Below are 16,543 nucleotides of genomic sequence, written 5' to 3'. Positions count from 1 at the left end.
CCTTGTCTGCGTGCAAGTGCTTCTATGTCCCTGTGTATGTTCTTCTTGTATGCGTGTTGTCTGCAGTGTGCCTATCTGCAGACCAATTACACCTCAAACAAATTAAATGTGTGCCTCTGGCCCCGTCCCTTAGCACTGCCCGTAGCCTGGCCCAAGTGGCCCCGCCCTCTAGCCCCGCCCCCTTATCCACATCTCAGGTGAGTACCTGCACTTATTTTTTTCCATTTAAAGCACTGTGCTTTGTTATTATGATGCCCGTCTGTACAGAAAGGATGAAGCAGAGATTAATGGGAGGAAGGTTTTTACAGCTACCTGGACAGCCTTCAGTTCCAGCAAGATGTTGTGATTATAAGAGGATGTCAGATAGGACTCGGAAACGGCGAGGTTATATTTGTAAGGTTTATTACAAGGAATACAAGGAGACATATATAAATCCCAAAAATGCATAGGCTTCCTTAGGGTAATCCTTCAGGGCCTCTTGCCTGGTTCGTCCTCTCCTCTTTAGCCGGGCAAGCCCTCGGGGAAAACAAAAATAGACCATAAGTAAACAGGTAAGCCTTAAACAATGTATCCTATCACCTACACCTATGTGACAATAAAAAGGCCAAAATCCGTTATGGATTTTGAGTGAGGGAAGATCCTCTCACCTTGTGAAGCTCTCCTCTTAAATCATACAGTCTATGGTCACTACGTGTTCCTGTTATTTCACCACTACCTCCTGGAGCCGTGCTTGTAGTAAATGCAACTATGCCATCGCGAGAAAGAACTACTTGCAAACATTCCGCGTGGTCCCCAAAGCCCGCCAAGGTAACGCCCTTGCTGCCTGCCGCCCACTCCATAGCAGCCTGCGTGCCCCTTTCTGTCACTTGCCTGAGAGCACCGCTCTGGGACAGAATAGCGGCTGCCTGGTGGCCTGGCACCTTTCCCCAGGCTTGGGCTCGAGCCATCTCCTCCCTCCGATAACGCCTGTCCTCTCTCAGGGCGGCTTGCGCCTGGAACGGCTGGCTCCCCTAGCTTGCTGGCGCCTCTTCTCCATTTGGCGCCTTTCCCCTCCTCGGAGTAGGTTGAATCCCTCTCTCTACCTGCTCCCGCTGCCGGTGTCCTGGATCCCATGCTCCGTTTCCCTGACAAGACAGCGGCGTCCGTCGATCTCCTCTCGGTTGCCGGCTTCCTCCTCCGGTACTGCTTCTCCTGCACACCGCATCCGCCTTCCCAGCCCTCCTAAGTGGGTTCAGCCAAAGCAGGGGGCATTTCCCTACTAGAACAGTGGTGGCTGGTGACATTTGAAAGTGCTGAGGCGCAAAAGTTAGGGATGAGCTTTCTTTCACTTTTGCTTTGTCCTAATTTTGAAAACTGTGTGCCCCCATGAAAGGGACCCCATCACACCCAGTTGCACAGAATCACGATAACTCAAAATTTGACCACTGCTCTGTGCGCTCTGCAGAGACGCCAATGATTGGATGGCCATATATTGTGATCACCTTTTGATCCACTGACAGACCCTATGAGAAACCACAGCTCCAGAGCTCTCAATCATGCAATCAAGGGGTGCCACTCAGTTCAAACCTTGCACAGTACAAGAGTAATGTGGTACGTGAAAAAGTACATAAACATCCTGGAAGTAGCTAAAATACTCTACATTATCCTGCATATTGGAATTGCACCCATGCAATACTGATAGCCTATCTGAATGACAAAGCTATCTGGAGACTGCTGATGTCCACCTAGCTGTGGTCCAAAATCATGGTGCAGCAGCTGTAACTGCTAGGCACGTGGGCTTTGCAATAAAGAAGATGACTGCAGGAGGAGCAACCAGTTAGGAGGAGCAGGCAGGTGTCCCGACGAACAGCTGTTGGAAGTGGCATGGAAATACCTCCTGTCGCCTAAAAACAAGCACTTATTCTGTGTGCTGGGGCCTGTAAATAAGACTTGGTGAACTTGAAGGAGGCACCCTGCATGTTCCCCATGGCCAGTATTAGATTAGACCCCGCCCTCAATTCTATGACCTGTACAGTGCTCTATAGAATCCGTATGGGAAAAGTCCTGTATAAAACTCCCACATCAGTACCTATGCTATTTTTTGGTATATTTCACAATATTTTAATTGTGCTGAAATAAGCTGTGCCAGTACTGGGTAAATTTTTATAGCATTTGTTTTGTAGCAATAACCCTCATATAATCATCTATCGATATTTATAAAGCGTCTAGAAATCTGCGGAGGGCATCTGAGTGCAGAATAATGTCAAGAGGTGAAGAAGAGTAGAATAGAGACCGTTGTGTTTTTTTTATAGCATAAGGAAATGAAATCCCTCGAACTTAGTAATGCATTAGAAATTTACCTGGATTGTATTTACAAATAAAGTACTTCTGCCTGTGGTCATCTTTTGGTAAAGTAAAAGACAACCATTCTAAGCCCATACTATAATACCACTTCCGCTGACTTTATCTCACCGTGTATTAAACATCACACAAGAGGTTTGTCTAATTACCTATGGCAAGATATGCATCAGCCCAGATTGCAATACAGTGATATTAGCTCTGCTTGAGTACTTCAGCCATAGAAATTTCAATGGCATCTCTCACTTTATTTTCTTCTAGTATCGAGTTTAGAGGCAGAAGCTGACTCCACTTAGTCCTGTGTCTGTTAACTAGTATGGGAAGATATTCACAATAAAATATTTTCAGATGCAGGGCACCATTTTATTTGGCAGTTTTATAGCGCTCTAGGCCAGATTGTATTGGCCTGCCTCACATGAGCACCAATTACATTACACGACACCAGGTCATATTCATATTTTATTGGGATCACGAAAATTAAACGATTTGCCCAGATTCACAGGATGCGGCTCGGATGACGGGATTTGAACCTGGATCCCAGTTCTAAAGTGGGTAGTCCTATTTATGAATGACCTGGGATTATAATGTAGTTTTAATGATAGGTGTGACCTAATGAGTTAATATTGACTGAAAAATCGGTGGGCATTTGAGTCAAAATGCATGGTAGAAAGAAATGGCAATTGAGTTGTTGTCACGGACATAGCCAAAGCCATCAATTTAAAGAAAAGGCTGTGCGATCCCTTACCAGACACCGAACACATGGCATGTGGGCCTGCAGGGATATGATGGATTGCTCCCTCCCTGTGTAGTCCCCACTTGTTTATTTCCTATCCACCAGCCCCGGAGAACTATTAACGGCCTAACTTAATCTCAGCACCAAAGTTTTGTCAGGAGAAAATGCGGAATATACAGCCTCGGCCAGACCGATTAAACCCGCTGGACAAAAATCAATCACTGGTTGCCCTCGCGGCCGGCATGACGGGCAGGTGGGAGGGGGTGGAAATGGGGTTGTCGTGGGGGGGAGGCAGTAGGAGGTAAATAAAAATATATATATAAAATAAAACTTACCGTCAGCCACCTCAGCTTGGTTTCCGACTGCCGCTCCCGTAGTCCTGCATTATTCCAATCCTGAAGCTCTCGTCTTCAAGGAAAGGCAGCCTGCCGCCCATCACAACACTGTAATGGCAGCATTGTCATTGGTGAGGTGCAGCGAAGCGCACTTCACCCGGGTCATTTTCTCTCTGTATGCTGCTGTATGCATCAGCATACTTAGAGAAAAAGGGAGAGTGGGCGGTCCTGCTCGAGGGCAGGGGGGAGTGGTTTGCCCACTGTTGTGGGTATTGACTGTTTGGTCAGCCCCAGGGACAACCAAACAGTCAGTATGCACAACAGTGAGCAAGCCACTCCCCCTCCTGCCCTCGAGCAGGACCGCCCACCCCCAACCAGGAACTTCTGCTTTCTCGCCGTGCAAGAAGGCAGAAACATAAAATGGTAGTTATTACCATTTATGTTTCTGCCTTCTCGCATGGCGAGAAAGCAGTGGGGCAACGCCCCCTTGCCCCAATAGGGGAGCCGCCACTGAAGAAATTGCAATATTGTAGACCGCAGGTTACCTATTTAGGTCACCTCCTGTCTAAGGAGAGACGTGCACTCACACCAGACCGCATTCAAGCTACTTTAGACACACCTGTGCCCCGTACTCAGAAGGAAGTTCGTGCACTGATTGGCCTTACTTCTTTCTGTAGGCAGTGGATCCCTAGCTTTTCTCATTGTTAAACCCTTGTAGGCCCTGTTGACTAAGGACACCTCAATGCCCCTCCCATGGACTACTGAATGCCAGAGTGCTTTCCAACAGTTGCGTCAAGTTATTTATTTATTTATTTATGGGATTTTTAATGCGCAACTAATACCCTAGGGTGTCTAGGCGCAATGAGATGCTCTAAGATACACAAAATTCAGAACAGGAACTTATTGATTAAATAACCAAGTTTTCAGGGCCTCACGGAAGGCAATGAGTGTTGGTGCTGTTTTAATATACAAGGGGAGTGTGTTCCACAGTATGGGGGTCGCTACCAGGAAGCGTCTATCTCCCCATGTGGCCGTTCTTGTTCGGGGAAAATGCAATAGGTGGCTTGCTGCTGATCTTAGATTCTTTCCAGGTATGTACACCTGAAAAGCTTCCTGTAAGAACTTTGGTCCAGTCTGATGAATGGCCTTATAGGCGATGCAGAGAGCCTTGAATTTGATTCTGCTCTCCACTCTTAGCCAATGTAGATGGCGTATGGGTGCTGAAGTAGAGTGTCGCCAAGGAATATTAAACAGAATCCGTGCTGCCATATTTTGCACGGACTGTAGTTTGTTCAGGATGTATTTGTGAGTGCCAAGGAAGAGGGCGTTTCCATAATCCAGCTTCGAAAACACTAAGGTGGTGATCAGTGTTTTCCCTGCCGAAGCGGGTAGGTATGGCATGAGTTTTTTTATTTTCTTCAGCACGAAGAATGCAGCAGAGATCACCTTGTTGACATGATAACCAAAAGATAGCCTGTTATCAAAGATCACTCCCAAATTCCTAACCTTGACAGCTGGAATCGGGGGGGAGCCCATCTGACTGGGCCACCAAGTTGGGGACCATTCGGGAGAGATCTTACCGAAAGTCATAACTTCGGTTTTCTCTGCATTAAGTTTCAGGCAGTTACTGTGCATCCATGATTGTACATCCAGTAACCCCTCCTGAAACTTAGCTGCTACCACTGGACCGTTCTTATGCACCACCAACACAAGCTGGGTGTCATCTGCGTAGGTAGTTAATCGCATCCCATGTGATTTAATAACCCTCGCCAAGTCCGCAACGTAGATATTAAAAAGCGTGGGACTTAGCGAGGATCCTTGAGGGACTCCACAGGGCAGTTCAGAAGTGGGCGAGTAGTAGTTGCCCAGTTTGACTGCCTGTTTGCGATTAACTAGGAAGGAGGCTATAAGGTCTTTAGCCAGATGACTAATTCCAAGGGCTGCGACACGGTCGACCAAGATGACGTGGTCGACCGTGTCAAAAGCAGCTGACAGGTCCAATAAGATGAGCACTGCAGCACCTCCCGAATCCATGATCTCTCGAATTTCATCCGAGGCCTTTATCAATGCTGTCTCAGTTCCGTGTCCCTTCCGGAACCCGAACTGAGTGTCATCTAGGAGCTTATGTTGTTCAATAAACTCAGAGAGCTGTTTATTCATTATTGCCTCCACTATTTTGGCAGGAAATGGAAGGCAGGCGATTGGCCTGTAGTTGGAAATGATGGTGGGGTCTAAAGATGGCTTCTTAATCAAAGGTTTAACAATAGCCTTCTTCCAGGTCTGTGGATAGACACCTGTCCTAAAGATGGAGTTGCATATGTTGGTCAGCGGCTGGGTAACCACATTGTATAGTTGGTTCATTATGGTCGGAGGACATGGGTCCAACGGGGTGCCTGATTTAATTTTGCCAACAAGTGCGTTGACCTGTTCTTCGGTAGCTGACTGAAACTGAGTAAAGGAAGGGTGCTTCAGTGCTGGTTGAATAGTTAAATCAGCGGTTCTTCCTACCGGCTCTTTAGAAAAAGTGGAGTAAATATCCATTACTTTAGTAGTAAAAAATGTGGCTAGGGCGGTACAGAATTCCTGCGAGTTCTCTATTGTGGAGCCAGTTGGAGGACTGGACAGAGAGTTCACCACCTGAAATAACATCCTAGCTGAGTTCTGGGCGTGCTCAATACGACCAGTGAAGAAAAGATTCTTTTGTGTGGTGATAGCTTTCTTATATATAGCCAGAGCACTTTTGTATTCTTGCTTAGCCAATGGACTATAGTGCTTTCTCCAGCGCCTTTCTAAATTTCTACAGAACTGACGCTGGAGTCGCAGCTCTTCTGAATACCACTGGGCAGATGGAGTGGTTCTATTGGGGCGATAAGTTTTTTCAGGAGCAACTTCGTTCGCTGCTTTTAAGATCCATTCCTGAAATTTAATGGACATAGTTTCAGTATCGTCTCCGCTTTCTGGAGCAGATGACAGCAAGAGATTTGAGAGATGTGGTATGTCTGCGTTTTTCCACATCCGCGCCCCCACTGGTGCCCTATCTTTGGTCTGAAGGGGTTTGAGTGGTAGCATCCGGATCCTAAAAATAATGGCTTGGTGGTCAGACCAGATCAAAGGTAGTGTTGCTACCAGCTCAATGCCATGGTCATTCGTAAACAGGCCATCCAGCGTGTGTCCGGCTTCATGCGTGGGGCCCTTCACCAGCTGCTGCAGTCCTATTGCCTGCATATCAGTAATAAGTTGGAGTGTATCTTTGTTTTCCAAGTTTTCCAATGGAAAATTAAAGTCCCCAAGAATTGTATAAGTCGGGGATTCTATTGCTGATTCCATAATTTCGATGAGTGCAGCTAAAAATTTGGTTCGAGCTCCAGGTGGCCTGTACACCAGGGTTCCTTTAAACGCCTGTTTGTGTGTAAGATTGATAGTAAATGCGAGAGCTTCGCAGTTGGTACTTAAAATGGGCTCAAATTTGGCGCGATAAGTGTCCCTATGAATAATGGCTAAGCCTCCGCCTCGCCCCGAGGCTCTATCTTGTCTAGCTACACTGTAACCTTCAGGAGTAGCTTGAACAAAGTCAGGGCCAGATGCATCATCTCCCCATGATTCTGTGATGAATAAGATGTCCAGTTCATGATTAATAATGCTCTCCCTAATGTCCAGACTATGTTTGGGGAGAGAGCGTGAATTAATGAGTGCAGCTCTAATATACTGTGTCGCTAAGCGAGGAGCGCTGGCAGCTATAAAGGGGTGGTCTATAGTATTTGTCGCAGACAGGGGAGGTGGCAGAGTATAAGAGCAACCTGCACATGATATGGGTGTGGATAATGAGTGTTTTAATAACGGAAGTACTTGACAAGACATACCCAGTCCTGTGTTCCATTCCTGCAGCTGTGTGGAAGTATAGCGTAGGGTAGAAGCAGTATGTAGGATAGCAGCAGGACCAGGGGGAGTGGCCCTGGGCCCGGATCTGCGCATCCTAGTCGAGCGAGGACTAAATAGCTCTCTCCCGGAAGTGGAGAAGAGCTAGACCGCGTCCCGACCCTGCCCCAAGATGGCGGCTGGTGCTCGTGGACGAGTGCCCTATTCCCTTCGCTCTGGCAGGTCAGGTAGGCACCAAAATACTGTGCAAATATCGCTAGGGTTAGTGCAATATTAAAAGCATTGTCATCACAATTAAAAAGACGTTTTTTTAAAATTTGTTCGTTTTTCCAGAATTCATTCAGCTTCTCTCTAAATTCGTTTCTCACACCCTACAGAGTAACTGTGCAATTTTTAGTCTAAAATAACAGCGCTAGTGGGAGTAATCCGTTCAAGTTTCAAGAAATGTGTACATGAGAATCAACAGAGCAGAGGGCTCGCTCGCTCTAAATAGCTCTCTCCTGGAAGTGGAGAAGAGCTAGACCGCGTCCCGACCCTGCCCCAAGATGGCGGCTGGTGCTCGTGGACGAGTGCCCTATTCCCTTCGCTCTGGCAGGTCAGGTAGGCACCAAAATACTGTGCAAATCACGCTAGGGTTAGTGCAATATTAAAAGCATTGTCATCACAATTAAAAAGACGTTTTTTTAAAATTTGTTCGTTTTTCCAGAATTCATTCAGCTTCTCTCTAAATTTGTTTCTCACACCCTACAGAGTAACTGTGCAATTTTTAGTCTAAAATAACAGCGCTAGTGGGAGTAATCCGTTCAAGTTTCAAGAAATGTGTACATGAGAATCTATGTTCTCCACCAATATTAGGCACTCCAGACCACATAAGGCCTTCACACTCTATGTACACAAGAGGCACGGTTGTGCACTCTCGGTTTTAACTCAGACACACAGTGATAAGCAGCGTCCTTGTGCATATTTTTCAGCTATTCTTGATCCAGTCGCTCGTGCATTGCCTGGGTGTTTTCGTTCTGTGTCAGCGGCAGCTGTGTTCATACGTCAGAGTGAGGGAATAGTTTTGTCACATACACTGTTTGTGTTAGTGCCCATGCAGTTGATGCCCTTTTGAACCAACCCAAAACACAGAATTTAACTAGTGCTCGCTTGACATAATATGAATTAACACTTTTGGCCCCTCATATCACCTTGAAAAGATGTTCGACTCTTAATCCAGCTACTCTATTGCCATTTCCAGCTACTCAGTCACAGTCACAGGAGTCTCATGACTGTATATTCCTAACTGAGGAATAGACAAAGGATTGTGTTGATCTCCAAGATACGCCCCTTTCAAGTGTTGATGGGGAATTGTGGGTTGATGGGTCTTGTTTGAAATTTCTAGATGGCACGACATCAGCTGCATATGCAATTACAACACTTCAGACGGTAGTTGAGACAGCTCGCATCCCACAGAAGTCAGCTCAGGCAGCTGAGTTGATAGCATTAACGAGGGCGTGTGAGCATAGCACTGAATTGTCTGTTAACATCTACACCGATAGCCGATATGCCTTTGGAGTGGCTCACAAATTTGATCTACTCTGGAAGGAAAGAGGCTTTCTTACATCACAATGGACACAAATAGTGCATGGAGAATTAGTGCATAATCTCCTTACGGCTTTGACATATACTAAGAAAATAGCGATTGTTAAGTGCAGTGCTCACAAGAAAGTGACTGATAAAATAGGACAGGGCAATGCCTTCGCAGATCACACAGCTCGTGAGACTGCAATGCAGCGAAGCACTACATCTATGTATGTGGTGAAGTCACAGGCTGAACGTTGGCATGATGCAAGGAAAGAAGTGCTAGACATGCAGCGATCTGCCTCTGCTGAAGAATTAGACCTATGGTCTACGGAGGGAATATTGGATGATGAGGGCTGTTGGAGAAATAAAGACATGACCAAATGGAGATTGCCCACAACCTATTTGCACCCTATGATTCACATGGCACATGTTGGAGCACCCTCAATAGCAAAGCTACTTATGCAAGTGTGGGATCATCCAGAAATTGCCGGCACAGCTAAAAAGATAGTCCAGACTGGTCTGATTTGTCTCCAGTATAATCCTGGAAAGGGAACACGAACTCCAATAGGAGGGTTTTGCCACACCGACTGCACCTTTTGAGGTTCTGCAAATGGATTACATCCAGCTAAATCGCAGTAATAACTTCAAGTATGTCCTAGTAGTGGCATGTGCCTTTAGTAAGTGGATTGAGGCATACACTATGAGAGATAATACAGCTCTTACTACAGCAAAGGTGGTTCTAACGGAGTTCTTCCCTTGATTTAGCGTTTGCACTGGCGTAGCTAGGGGGATGGGGGGGGTCTGCCCCAGGCGGCGCTAATTTGAGGTCGGCGGCCGAGAGGCACTGGCCCGTTGCGGCAGCCTTTATAATTTATTTGGGGACTTTGAATTCGTCAGTCAGTGTCCTCAAATATATTATAAAGGCTGCTGCAACGGGCGGCCAGTGCCACGCGGCTGCCGTTTTGCAAGCGCTGCTCCAGCATGCTGTTCTCGGCTCTGAGCACCACCGGGCACTGGATGCTGCTGTACACCAAGGTGTCCTGTTCAGCACATTTGTACCAAACTTGTCTTATCTGTTTCACTATCTAAGAAGCTCTGACCCCCTGAGTTTCCTAAGGCAAAATGTTAGAGATTGCGTTCCTTCAGACTTATGCCTGCCAGCTAAAGACAAATGTTGCCTGAAACGCTCCAATAGTAAAATTTGCATTGCTTGCAGATGTGAGGTGACTGTGAGAAGATGAAAATATATTCACATTTATAGGTGCGTTTGTGCGCATTGAAAGGCTCTGTGTCTCTATTCAAATTGTTTTTTGGGGAATGTGCTTTGCAGGGCATCTGACAAGCAGCCTGTCTTTTCGTCCTTATTTACTTTTTTTAATTGAAAACCTTACGTATGTGGGTATAATGTTTACAAAAATATGTTTAGTTACATACACAAGGTTTGCAATTTAAAAATGTAAATAGGAAATTGAGTTTGTCTGCCCTGATGTTGTGACCATGCCAGAGGATTCACCATCAGTGAAATAGCATGGAGTGCTAGCTCTGCCACGTCCTCAACTTCTGCAGAAAGAGGGAACAATAGCCCATACTGCTTTGCTTGTTGCAGTATCACATGATGTTTGTGTTGGACATGAACACCTGGATTGATCTGACTCTGTTGTACAACAAAAAAAAATGCTTTGAGAACCGATAGATCTATATGTTGATTCCTGTTCAAATGAGATCAAACGCCATAGATCTCTATGTTGTGCGTGGATTTCCCCAGCTGAGGGACAATGCATTGGTACTAGTGATCCCCAGAAGGGGGTGACAGACATATTGCTGCACATGAGGTTTGCAAGTCCTGAGTTTCTCCTCAGAGATGCAGATCTTTGGTGACAGGCACCCCCAATGTTGAACCCAATGTGGGAGCAAGTTCGACTAAGGGCTTGCATGTGCCACCGTGGGTAGGACACCAATAGGATGCAGGAGACTAACAGGCCTATCAGTCTCAAAACTATCTATACTGTAATAGAAGCTTTCATCATGCTCATAGTGTTCAAAGTTCACTGCGGGGGTGGAAAGGCCATAAACAAGACGATGTCCAAGAGAATCCCCTAAATGGGCTGCAGGTATGATTTTGACTCACTGATTGAGAACTCCAGGTTAAAGAACAGGTGGTCCAAGACTGAGGCAAGTTTGTCTTCAACAAGTAGTCAGCAGGTAGTCACTGTGGCCCACCGACAAACAGTTTGGCCACAACCACCAACCCCACATGATCTTTGTAAGGACCCTAGGGGCTGATTTAAGCCGAAATGGAAAGACAGGCAATTGAACAGGAGTGGGCTCCACCACACAAAGCAGCTATTTTATGTGTGACTAAATGATCAGAGCATGATAGGTATGCGTCCTGCAGTTACAGGAACACCATCCAATAATTGTGCTCCAAGGCCAGAAGAATTTGTGTGTCACCATTTTAAACTTCATCTTTCAAAGGAATGAGTTTGAAAGTCAGAAGTCAGATGTCCAGAATCGGCAGCAGGCCATCTTCTTGGGGACCACAAAGTAATGAGAGTAATAACTGAACCCCTGTGCCATATTGAGAGTTCCCTCTATCGCACCCTTGGTGAGCAAAATCCACACCATCCTTGAGCAGCTTTGAACATGATCTGCCAAAACTGGTATGGAAACTGGGGGTAAATTAGGAGGTTCAATAGCAACAAATCCCTGTACCCTGGACAATGGTTAGCACTAGTCTATCAGGCTATTCATAATTTATTGGAAAACAATCCGTTTAATCATTTGGATCCAATAGCCCACCCCCTCTATCTATAGTAGGGTGTGTTCTGTATTTGCCTGACCGTCCAAAACCAAACACTTGTTTGTGAAGAAAGGAGGACAAGGAGGTCTCATATAAAATTCAACTTGACAGTTCCTGTAATGTCTGTTCCCTACAGAACAGTACAACCAATCACACTTGACAGACAATCAAACGTAAAAAAATGTGTGGTGAGAGAGAATGACACCTCACGGGCGCACAACCCTCGGGGTCCTTGGCAGATGTTTACCAGATTAAAACCCTTTCTCATCATCGGTTACCATTCCTTCTCAAAGAAAAATCGAGTGTCCAAAGCACACAACCCAAAATAATTGGTGAAGGACAAAACAGGTGCACAACAAAAAATCAAGGAAAATCTCCCTGATGTGACACAGAATGGGATTAAAATCAACAGCTACACCAATAATGCAACTTTATTCATAGGTCTGGTGTAGACTGGTGAAATAAAAAGGCTGGTAGCTTAAACTCGCATACCACTACCTGTGGCCGACATGTTTCACTGCCTGTTACGCTTTATGGCAGATTCATCAGGGCTCACCATTCTGCCACTGCACCGAAGTTGGACATCATCCGTACAGAAACTGTCGAGCTGAAAGCATAGATTCCATTAAAACCATGGACATACAACCAGCAGACATACTATATTCACCCTGTTTCCGTAGAGATGACAGTGTATTACCCTTGCACAGCCACGTCCACTCGTACAAGCTGTTCAAGGCTTGCTCTTTAGCCAACTGTCGGTTGTTACATCAACCTAGGAATAAGCACATCGTAGTGTCAACCATCTGTAATATTAAAGGGGTTAAAATCATGTTCTCACACGTACCCTTATTCTCTGCTTACTGTGTATAGCGACTTCTATTACTCGGATTTGGCGTTCTTCATCTACCCCCAATTCAAAAACATCTTAACTCGCCTGGGGCTGTGTACTCAATAGCTTGCCGCGGTACTCAACATGTAATCCGCCCGGCTGTCATACACCAATACGCAGTATTGCTTCACCGCATCTTGCCCACAAATTCTTATAATCCATGTTTGACCCCCATTCGTTGGGCTTAGTGCATTCATGGTAGCTCAAACTGTGCCTAACCCGCTACGGCGGTACACCTCACGGTACCTCTTTCGAACATGGCCAGTATTCAACAAACGTTTATCTAGCCCCCGCGAGCCGCAACCTAGCTCATCCATTCCGATACACACCAAATTTGCCCCAGCTCCTCACCGTAGAGGTACGTTGCCTGCGACCATAAATCATCCCAGGAACACCGTCCCTTGTCGCGTTGTTCTTTTTAAACAAACAGCCCGGGGTTCCGGGATCGGAAGCCTGATCGCGCGTGACCGGGTCATGTGACACAGACGTTCACAGCCAGCGCCATATTTGAAAGGTGTAGATGGTCATTCTATCCTAGGTGTCTCCCCAGTCATTTGCAAGCCCCCTCGTTTCCTATCAAACAGTCAATCTAGTTTTCTTGGGGGGGTTAATCACCTTGCACAGCTCGGAGGTTCTCCCGAACCTACCCGCCGTCCTGAGACAGTACGTCAACCTATGGCCCCAATTCTTATTACGGGCGCCATCTTTGAACGGGATAAAACCACCGTTCGTCCACTCTTAAAATACTTCTGAGGCTCAGCGTTGCTTACATAATTCATATATACCTATATGGCCCATACCTATGTATTTAATAGTTCTCAATTTAGAAACTAGTAATCTGTTCGGGTAATCAAATATGATGTTCTTACCGAATTTAACTTCGTGCCCTCGCTCATCAAGGCTCCCCATAGTCTTGAGCACATAAGATATCATTGCTCTCAAATTGAGGTGTTTTCTGGATCATTTATATCTTACTCCACTCTGGCTTGCTATTGTCCTGAGCGACTGTAGCCATTTACACAAAGGCTCCCAGCTGACAACAACTAACACCCCATGTGTGTCATTCCAAGGAATAATGTATGTTTGTTACACAATCATTCAACACCATGCTAGTCAATCAGGTACTCAACACTCCAGTGTATAAGCACTTTTATGAAGTTTATTACACTATCTCCTCTACTTGAGCGGGGTACTACAGTGAGACCTCACCCTGGACATTAATATCTACAAAGTTAGAACCCATTGTTTCTTACTCAATATTATTAGACCCAGAGTTTTACCGTAATTACACAATGATCACCAGCCATTCTAATAGGTAACTCAGGATGGGCATATATCTGTACATATCTCCCTTATCACAACGCTCACTCTGTGGGACACCAAGGAACATGCATGTGTGTATTATGGGCACTCTGGGATCAAAGTAAGCTTTTCTCTCATTTCATTTAACCTTGTTCCATAGAACATGCATGTGTGTATTATGGGCACTCTGGGATCAAAGTAAGCTGTTCTCTCATTTCATTTGACCTTGTTCCATTCGATAATCTCATTGAGGCCCTGGGTGTCGCTCTTCTCTTTGAAAATCCATCTGGCTTCTTTGGCAAGTAACACCGCTTCAAGATTCGTAGGGTTGCCCTTGACTTTCTCCAAAACGGTCCACGTGAAGCTATGTTTTTGTTGTGAACAATGCTGGACCAGTTTAGTTGTTAATTTGGCTGCCTTTATAGTGTTCAAATGCTCCTGTATACGAATTTAGATTTTCCTGGAAGTGAGGGCGATGTATTGTAGGCCGCAACTGCACAATAGTCTGTAAACTACATTGGTGGTGTTGCAGTTGCTGAACTGGTTTAAGAACCACTCCTTCCCATCGGCCAATTTCACACTGCTGCACTTTTTTGTGAGTGGGCATACAGAACACGTCCCACACGGATAGTGCCCATTAGGTATCGTTGAAGCTTCCTTTTTCGGGGGGACACGATCCCGCGTGTGCACAAGCCTGTCCTTCAGGTTCCCTGCCCGTTTAAAGGCAAATCTGGGCGGTGGCATGGTAAAATCTTTACAAGATAGCAATGTCCAGTGTTTACTTATGGACTGCCTGATCTTCGTCACCATAGGATCGAAAGTCATCACTACGGGAAGGCAGTCCTGTCTCTCTTTTGAGTTGTGTTCCAGTAGGGCACTCCGTGGTGTATTGAGGGCCCTTTTCTTGGCATTCTTAACCACCTTCCGAGGGTAGTTCCGGTGTTCCAGTTTCTTGGAAAGGGCAGATGACTGTTCCAAGAACACCTCCGTACAAGAGCAATTTCTTCTGTACCTCAGGAATTGACCCACCGGGAGGTTTTCCCAAAGGGCCCTCGGGTGGTATGAGTTGTAAAGGAGGAGGGAGGTCCTATCGGTGAGTTTTTGATGAACCCGGGTACTCAGCCCTCCTTCAGTACCCACCTCAATTTCCAAGTCCAGGTAAGTTGCGTTGGAATGGCTCTATGTCCACGTGAATTTTAGGCTCTGATCTTGTACATTCAGCCAGGTGAGAAACTCTAAAAGAGAGCCCTCAGACCCCGACCAAATGCAGAGCACGTCGTCAATATATCTCTTCCAGAGGCAGATATTCCTCTGGAAGGGATTGGTGGTAGGATAGACGATGTGCTCCTCAAATTGGCCCACATATATACATGCCAAACTGGGGGCCATAGTGGCCCCCATGGAAGTACCCGAGGTCTGCAGATACAGCTGGTCCTTGTAACAGAAGTAGTTCCTGGTCAGAGCCAGCTCAACACACTCCATCACAAATGATTGTGGAGTATCTTAAAACCACTGTAGGTCACCCGCGTGCTGCTGCCACCAGCGTCGCGTCATGGGGAATGCTCGTATAGAGCGACTCGATGTCAATCGTGACCAAGAACTCGTTAGCTGGATCAAATGAGACATTCTCCAAGATGTTTAATACGTCGGTGGTATCCTTGACAAAGGATTGCTGGTTCACCACTGACTCACGAAGAAAGTAATCAGCGTATTGAGACAGTGGTTCGAGGACCGACTGGATCCCCGACACTGTAGGCCTCCCAGGGGGTGGTCGTGTGGGTTTATGTATCTTGGGCAAGATATAGAAAGCAGGAGTCCTAGGGGTGTCATTTACTAGGAACTCCGCTTCTTTGATGGTAATCCATTTATTTGTCTTTGCCCGACCCACCATATCCCGAATGATTTTAAGTAACTCCTCCACCGGATCCTTACTCAGGGGTTTGTAGTTACTCCGTACACTCAATAGACGTTGTACCTCTGCATCGTAGTCCGATGTGTTGAGAACCACCATCGCACCCCCTTTGTCGGCTGACTTGATGGTGAGTGATGGGTTCTCCTCCAGTCCCTTGATTGCCTCCCAGTCATTCTTGGTCATGTTGGTGTACTTGTTATGTTCCTGGGATTTTTCCAAAGTCTCAATGTCCTGTAGGACCTTTGCTACAAAAACTGCCACCTCCGGACCCACTGATGCAGCAGGGGGGCAAAAGGTCAATGGTTTCCTCAAATTGGTACCTCGAAATGAGTCGTTATCTCTCTCTCTTTTGGCAAAAAAACTTTTAAAGTTTTATCTTGCACACTGTCTCGTGAAATTCAATGCGGCATTTGAATGGATCCTGTTTGGGAGTTGGCACGTACCCAAATCCCTTGTTGAGCACCCTCTCCTCACTAGATGTTAAACTGTGATCCGAAAGGTTCACCACAATGCTCTCTGTTAGTTCAATGTGCGGCCCCGACTGCGTGTCTGCCTGGGTGAGTAGGTTTGCCATGTGGGCGGTTGGTTGCCTCTTCCCCTGCCCCTTCCTCTTGTCGTGGCACCCCCTCCCCTGTTGTGATTGGTTCTCTGGCCCTGTGCTAAAAAAGAACGTAGGAGGGCCCCTAAGTCTTCGTTCTGACGGCCCTGCTGATCGAACCTAACCCTACTATTCTGTTGTGGTTGTGGTTCCTCTTCTTCCTCACTCGCCGTGCTCTCAAAACTCCAGTTATTG

At 46.2% G+C, this 16,543-nt stretch overlaps 1 protein-coding gene across 1 annotated transcript in view; it reads right to left on the bottom strand.

Moving 5' to 3' along the window:
• Positions 1 to 16,543, bottom strand: part of IQANK1 (IQ motif and ankyrin repeat containing 1) — a 478,492-nt gene that overhangs the window by 353,802 nt on the left and 108,147 nt on the right. The gene's annotated exons all lie outside the window — the stretch shown is intronic.

The sequence above is a fragment of the Lissotriton helveticus genome, chromosome 4_1, assembly GCF_964261635.1.
Source record: "Lissotriton helveticus chromosome 4_1, aLisHel1.1, whole genome shotgun sequence".
NCBI classification, from domain to species: Eukaryota; Metazoa; Chordata; class Amphibia; order Caudata; family Salamandridae; genus Lissotriton; species Lissotriton helveticus.
Note: the sequence above shows the minus strand (reverse complement) of the source record. Positions and strands in the feature narration are given on the sequence as shown.